Here is a 6,595-nt window from a genome sequence, read left to right as displayed (position 1 = left end):
GTTACCTGCCGATGAAAACAGGTCCTACCAAAGACCCGGATCTCTTGTTACAATTGTACGTCCTCATCAGAGCCATGGACCCCTACCACCTCATGTCATTGAAGGCAACTCTTCCCTGAAGAATTGACCCCTTCAATCCTGGTGACCATGATGTGTCACTGAGGAATTCCTAGAAGAATTAATAACATTTGGCTGAAACAATGGAATGTCACTTGAAATGTTAAAACATAATGATGAAATTGAGATTATCTCTCCACAAAAACTGGCACTAATGTTGTCGTGGGTACAGGAACAAAAATCTTATTGAATATCTTCGTTCTGTTTACCTACTTTTAGAGTGGGACAAGAGTCCGAGTCTTTCCTCTACCAATCCTCTATCACCGTGTGAGAATCTTTAGATCCCCAGCCTCTCCTGTAAAAAACCCCCCCCCCTTGTTTGGGTGATCTGGTTTATAGCTGTCTTTGGTAACATGCTGTTTTTTTGTCATGTTGTTCTAAGGAAAAACGTCGAAGTGCCACAATTTTTTATCTGCATTTATGCATTGTGTGACTTTTTACTTGGATCTATTTGGCGTTTTTAAAGTGGCGTTGATATAAGGACTCGTGGGTCAAAGTTTTATAAATCGCTCTTCACTGGCAAATGGGAATTTGGATGTAAATCAGCTGGATTTTTAGCTATTTCCTCCAGTGAGTTATCAGTTTTCATCTAGTGGTGATGACGCTTGAGAGATTGCATACACATCGCTGTATTCCTTTGGCCAAAACACTCGTTTGAATATGAGATATGCTGTGCAATTTGTAGTTGTTGGTTTGGCTGTTTGCAGGAACCTTGCAATGTTACCTTCTTCTTGATGATGAATACGTACTCTGATGTTAGCCATTTTGCCTGCCCTTCAGATAACAGATAACATTAGAGATAAAGTCAGTCATCGGTCTTGTCTTATCCCTCAACTTGGTCGGCTTTCTAATCCTATTGTGGTCCTACGTTCACTATATTCGAATTTACTCTGCAAATCTCCAGCTGCAAAAAGGAGTATGAGTGAAAAAATGAAGTGCATCTTTTAAAATGGCTGTTCTTGTGCTGTGCTTGCTCCCTCATCTGTTGGTTGCCATTGGAAATAGTAGGTTTTGCAGCTGGGGCTGATACATATCTTATCAATCTCACTGTTGCAAAATTCTTTATCATCATAATTATTTTTCCTTTGATGCCTGTATCAACCCTTTCTCTAGGCCATTCTTCACGAAAACAATTCGGGCAGGTGTGAAGTCCATTTGCAAACGTAGCAAAAATCTCAATCTATCAATCTAACTCTCTAAAAATTTCATTGTCGACGGAATTCCATAGCTTCTGGTAGTGACATGGTTCTGGCTTACGTGACTCAACTAACACTCTCGTGGTGATATAGACTATGATTTAGTAGAACGTCGTCAAGGTAGGCGATCGTTTAGTGTCCAACTTGAAACTCCACCAGTATTCAATTGCCAACTACTGCTGAGCCCACGGTCCTGCTCCTGGTCTTACTTGGTCGTCGTTTCTCCTCTCCTGCTATATTTAGTGCAGATCCAAGTAATGGTGGATTTCCTGGGAGACCCTATCAATTTTCGTAGACCTTCTAATCCAACATTACCCGATTTAAGAGAGAAATTTGAATCTTCGCCACAATCGTTGACCAGTTCTCCTGTACATTTACATCGTACACCCAGCAAATGTCTGTCTATTGTGCATGAGGAAATATCTGACTGTGAATCGATGGAGAGGAGAATCAATGATGAAGGACCAGAGTCCTGCAATAGTCCCTCATAACTAACAGTGACTCCATACGCCATCATTCTGACTTGATATGTAGCAATTTACAAAGATTGAGCATCAAGGATTTGGTATCTAGAAATCATCAAGTTGCCCTGACAAGAAACTTGACACGTATGATCAGAATAGACTAGATACTTCAAAATTCTAGTAACTATGAAGGGTCAACACCCTCTTCTTCATCGCCGTGTCATATGGGGAACTCCCAATTGACTCATACAATATTGCTAGGGAGTCAAATGAAAGAGTACTCCATTGAATCAGAACCGATTGTCAGTGACAGCACATCTGTGTGTGTCACTAATGGTAAAATTATTAATATCAATCCTTATGTTTCAAACCATCCAGACATGTGAAGAAAACACCAGTTTATTTATGTCACTCTCTCCTCTCTCTCTCTTTATCTACATTCTTTCGACCATCCTGTTCAATCTATAAGTGTTATATTATTTTTGCGTAATTTGTATACCTATTTTTGTTCATGAAACTTGACTGTTATTTTCATTGTTATTAAGATATTTATTTTACTTGTCAAGAATGATGTTCTAAAATTCATAACTTGCAACACTTTTCAGAAGTAGTAAGGAGTGGAGTTGTCATTAGATAAAGAATGCTAACACGATATACATTAATAACTTGGTTTCTTGTATTCATGTATGCAATAATGTATCATCAAATAGTTTCGTAACTCGCCATAAGGAACAGAGGTAGTTGCTCTTTGAACCTAAACAGCACAACATAAACAATGTAATATTCAAAATCATCATTATAATAAATACCCTTGGTCACCGCTTTTTGCCTATTTTTTCCATTTTCAGTTCAGCATTAATATCCCTAGTACATAGTGCTTCTCAATAGCCTCACACACGTTTCAGCCGCTTGGTTTCTATCCAGCAAACACATTGTGTAAAACATTAAATGGAAGTGGTTCAAGTGATACGTTTTGTCAACAGAACCTCTGTACAAGAGTTCACAGCTCGGAGCCAAGAATCAAGCAATTTTCTGAAGTAATCTAGCAGGGAGTATCATTAAGTGAGTAATCTTCTCTTGACATGACTCCTGGTTAGATTGGTGGAGGGTCTTGGGTTAGTGAAAGAGTCTTTGTAATTTACACGGGAAGAGGAGCAGTGGAGGGAGAGCCATTTTTTGAGTAAAATTGATTGGCCTGTGGATGGTGTGACAAAATTGCAGACATTCACAAGACAGGATGTTTGGTGCACTATCTGTTACAGTGACAAATTCACTGTCATTACAAAATCCAAAATCGATATCTTCATTTCCTGAGCCTGCTGACCCACCAATATCCTGTAGTCAAAATTGTATCTGTGAAAATTGTTTCGAGTGAGCCAGTGGAGCTATATCCATTTACGCCTGTATGATCTGAGTAGCTAAATTTTTGTTCTCATAAGTTTCATTGGTTTGAGTGTTAAAAATCGTTCCAGTAATTGTATGATGAGACTCATTGTTGTCAGTAGGGAAACACCATTCCTCATCGATGGTTGTGAGTGTGTTTAATTGTTTTGTGGTCTGGTCGACTTTTGTGTTGTTTGATGGAACTTTACTTTTAGAGTTGGAGGTGTGTCTTCTTCTGTTGGGTCATGATTATGGTCAAATGAAGAATGGAGGTGGTCTTGGTGCACCATTCTCTCTGGATGATTCCTGACCATTGCCTCTTTGAAGTTCAGTCGTAAGGCCTCCTTTTTTTCTATAACAATCAACAATATAACATTTTTATCTCAAAGACTGCATTTTGTCTTACCTTAGTTTTTTTATCTTTACATTTCCTAACATCTTTTAGAATCTTTATTTAGTACATTCAAAACAGCAGCATGTTGTATCATTGTTGCACCTATTGTTACAGTATTTATGGTTTTTTTAGTTACCAGAGAACGTGAGGATCAGTTTGTAAGGGCACAATGGTACCATCTCTGTTTAAATAAACAACCTCGGTAGCATTCAAATCTTTTCAACTTTTTCTTATTTGTCCAACATAGTCTGTTGTAGTTGGTCTAAGGTGAAGAAAAAGGTTAAGTGTATTCATACAAATGATGCTCACAAATCAAAGTCTAAAGCTCTCGGTTTTTAATGATTTTGGAGATGAGCCTTCAGTATTAACAGACTGTCCCACTTGTATGACATGGATGTGGCAAAGAAGGATGCGCTTTGTAAGGACAGGTTTTCCTGGCAATGATTTAGGTAGAGATACATTGGTTTTTCAATGACGAAAAGGGTGATTTTTTGGGAGAAATACGCTGGCGCTTTCCACAACTTTACGTGCCACTTTTAGTCCCTCGTCAGTGTTATCATGTTGATGATGGGCAATGACAGCATCACGAATTACTTTCGGAATTGGTGAGGTGGAAGAAGTGGGCAACAAGTACGAGCTTTTCTCCAGGAGATTTAGGTGGAAGTAAGGGACAAATGCTCATCTTGCTTGCTGTGTGGGGCGATTTTGTTTTTCTTTTGAGCACGAGATTTAGTAAAGATCTTTTTCTGTTGTGAGTTGACACAAGTTTTTAGAAACATTTGAAGATGACTTTATTCATTATGAGAAAAGAGGGTGCATTAGTTTTCACAATCAAATGATTTCTTTTTTTTCTTAACCACATTTTTTGATCTAGTGATCACTGCTGAATCACGTCACTGGATACTACATACGATAAATGGCTCACTTGACTTTTGCAGATTGGTATTTTCATAGAGGATTGAGTTTTTAAGCCAAGACATTTTTGAAGTTCTATGCCTTCATATTTGCAGGATTGAATTCTAATCTGACAGTGCCAGAAACAGGTTTCTTCTGTAAAGAAGAGTCACTGTTTTGCGTACTAGGACACCTCTGCCTAAAGGTATGTTGTTGCAGTTGTTGTTTCTTAGATTTGCACTCCATTTTTTCGTACTCAAAGGCGATGGACTACGGGAGTAAATATGGATAATGTCAACATCATCTTCCGGTTAGTCTCTGTGTTAGATTTGGTTCTATTTCTTTATCCTCCTAGCACGAGAGCATTGACCAGAGTTCAGGGTACTATTAGTTGCCTTTACTCTTCTCCTCTTAATATACTTATATTTTCAGTGGCATTACTGACTATAATATCAAACAAATGTTCGTCAGCTATAGTGGTAGCAGAAGAGACCTTGTTTTGTGTGCTGTTGTTTCTCTCTGTTGAAATAAATTCTTTGGAAGTAGGCACTTAACAAACAGGTCCACTACCACTACTGACCTCACTCTCAGAGTCACATAGATCATGAAAGGGTAAGCTTTCTCCTGGTCTGGGTGTACAGTTTCAATCACAACTCTCCATTTTATTCTTTCTCTTTTTCATAATACTCCATTCTCAGAATCAGATCCAACACCAAATATAGTATTGAGTCTACTAGTAGTAGCTCTCCTTGAGTTAATCCCTTAGGACTGAGTACCTATTCTTCGAGGTCGATACAGTCCAGTATGATGAAAAGGTCGACAACGTTCATCTTCAAAGTCATCTCTCTCCAAGTCGCTGTTGATACTCCAGGATTCCACTGTCATCGCTGCTTGATTCAGTATCCAAATCCAAATGACTTTTATAACAGATTCATTGTTCAAACTTTATATTATCTGTTTGTAGTACATCTCTAGTTGATGTCCAGATTGGTTGACAGGTTCACAAACCAGTTGCCCTCAGGAATACCACTCAAGGAAGGATTCAACGCATTGAGTAGGATATCTGTAAATAAAGTGGAGAATATGGTAATTAATGATAACAAGTTGACTTTGTAAAGATTGGTTGTTCATGATAGACCAATGATATCAGTAAATTAATAAATAAAGTGTTATGAGGTATCCCATGACAACAAATCTATTTAAGTTCATACAACTACTCTTTATAGTACGGAGATTTTAAAATTGAAGTTAATTTAAGTCAATTTTTTATAACTACACTAACTTCTCATAGCAATAATTATGATCTTATAAATCTAGGACAAACAGATTGTTTCCATAATCAATATAATCATTGTGTGTGTTGCGTGTAAGACACCATACCGCTTTATATCGCAGTCCATCACAACAGTCACCAAAGTATCTTCGTTGTTACATTGATTATCCAATCTACACAAAAATCGCACACGATGGTAATTTAGGTCAAATTGAAATAACACACTTCACAGTAAGTGACATCATTGGGAGCAATCAGTACATCTTCATAACGTCCGATTAGTACATGTATCTGGAAGAAAAAAATATCACAGATTGATTTTGTGTTGGGTGGGAGAGCAATGGATACATAGGACAATAGAAGTGTTCACTTAACTTTTCTAACAAGGAGGGACCATTTATTTAACTACTAAAAACCATCAATGACAATTAATGGACATCGAGTCAACAGGACCATGTAGTTGGACATTCTACAAATTCAAATAATAAAAGCGTTCTAATTAATATTTATGTATAAACATTATTGTCAATAAGACCTTAATTATAAGGAATTCATAGAACTAATTATAGTGCATGAAAAAAAGTATCTAGTTATGTTAACATTTTTCAATCTCTAATTAGAACAATGATGCATTGGTACTACGACCTGATGTTATTATGTTAGTTTGTATTGGTTATTCCTCGAGAGAGAAAGAATGATAAAACCTAGGGTTTTACCGAGTTCACACATCTCCTTAATTTATCAAGACAGACAGACAAGTATTTCGCGACAAAGAGTCTCCACTTGTAGGGTGTGGCCATATTTAATTTAAAAAGGTTAAAGCCCGCCCCTCGAGTAATTTAAAAGTTGTATTAACTTGATATTGTGAAAAAAT

Source organism: Gigantopelta aegis, unplaced genomic scaffold (genome assembly GCF_016097555.1).
Source record: "Gigantopelta aegis isolate Gae_Host unplaced genomic scaffold, Gae_host_genome ctg5017_pilon_pilon, whole genome shotgun sequence".
NCBI classification, from domain to species: domain Eukaryota; kingdom Metazoa; phylum Mollusca; class Gastropoda; order Neomphalida; family Peltospiridae; genus Gigantopelta; species Gigantopelta aegis.
The sequence above is the reverse complement of the archived record's forward strand: the minus strand, read 5'-3'. Positions refer to the sequence as shown.